At 44.8% G+C, this 1,347-nt stretch overlaps 1 pseudogene; it reads left to right on the forward strand.

The window, feature by feature from the left end:
- The first annotated feature begins 610 nt into the window (after window positions 1–610).
- Window positions 611–1,085, forward strand: LOC132365122 (multifunctional methyltransferase subunit TRM112-like protein; annotated as a pseudogene).
- Window positions 1,086–1,347: the final 262 nt, after the last annotated feature.

Genomic DNA, 1,347 nt, shown 5'->3' on the forward strand with positions numbered 1-1,347 from the left:
CAAAGTATACAAGATTTGAGGGAAATGCTTTGTGGTAAGCCCTGCATTCAACAGGGTTTTTCTCCTTGAATCATTTATCAATTCCTGGCTGGGAGCATAGAGGCAGAAAAAAACAAAAACAGTGTTCTAAAGCATCCAGTAGTCTCACTGGGCTGGACAGACACAACTTGCAGTTCAAACTACAAAGAAACCAAGACTTGAACCCCAAGACCCTGGAAAAAGAAGAACCACAGACAGAGAAAGCTAACATTGAACCTGAATTTTCCCTTGAGTCATTTTGATTTCCAAGCTACATTTGGATGAGACACAGTGAAACCAAGTGGAACGTAGTTGCCAAGACAGTAAAAATCTAAATATGGACTGTTGTAGACTCATGGGGCTGGCAAGACCTTCAAACCAAAATTGAAGTTTGGGGCCTGCCGTGAGCGAGGCCCTGGTAAACACTCAGGGCTTCAGGTGAGACCCTAGAAAAGCTATGTCTTAGGAGTAAGGGCAAATCAGAAGCAGAAAAGCCTCCCCTCAGTCAAGGTGATCTTGCCATATCCTATCTGCTTACAAGAAGCTTTATTCTCTTTCTGGTTCTAGCCTGGCGAGAGAAAGTGGTGGCAACATGGAGCTGCTACCCCATAACCTGCTGAGCTCACATGTGTGGAGGGCGGGGCCCCGTGGCTTCTCTCCCCACCTCCAGGCCACCAAGGTCCGTACCAACCCTGAGGAGCTCAACCCCGGCTTTGTGGCGCATATGATACCCAAGTTGGAGTGGGCGACCCTTCTGGATGTGGCCGACACCCCGCATCTGGCTGAGGCGTCCAAAGGGCCAATCCACAGTGTGAGTAGGATGAGAAATTTCTGAGAAAGATACACTACCAACTACAAATGTGTTGGAGGGAACTCTGCCATGTCCAGAGCCTGGGCGTCTGTTCCCTATCAGCGGCAGGATCCTCAATATGATGCTAAGTGATGAGAAAACTGAGACTCAGCTATACCAGGCCCCGGGTTTTCATTCTGTGACCATGTGTATCTTTGTTTATATGTATCTTGTGTTCTGGTTGGATCATGTTCATCCCCAGTCCTTGACCCAGTGACACACCGAACACACATTTTCTTGAGCTCAATATCAATATATATATTTTTTCTCATTAAAGGTTAAAAAAAAAAAAAGAAGGAAGAAGAGGATGATGACAAATACATATTCTTCTCTGAGGAAGAAAACATCAAGTCTCTAAAACTTTTTAAACACAATGTCCAGAATTAGATAAAGAAAATTACCAATCATGTCAGGAAACAAGACCAAATCAGTGAAATCCAAGAGAAAAATAGTCAGTATCAATAGGCCCACAGGTGAGC

This window comes from Balaenoptera ricei, chromosome 4, assembly GCF_028023285.1.
Source record: "Balaenoptera ricei isolate mBalRic1 chromosome 4, mBalRic1.hap2, whole genome shotgun sequence".
In the NCBI taxonomy this organism is placed as follows: domain Eukaryota; kingdom Metazoa; phylum Chordata; class Mammalia; order Artiodactyla; family Balaenopteridae; genus Balaenoptera; species Balaenoptera ricei.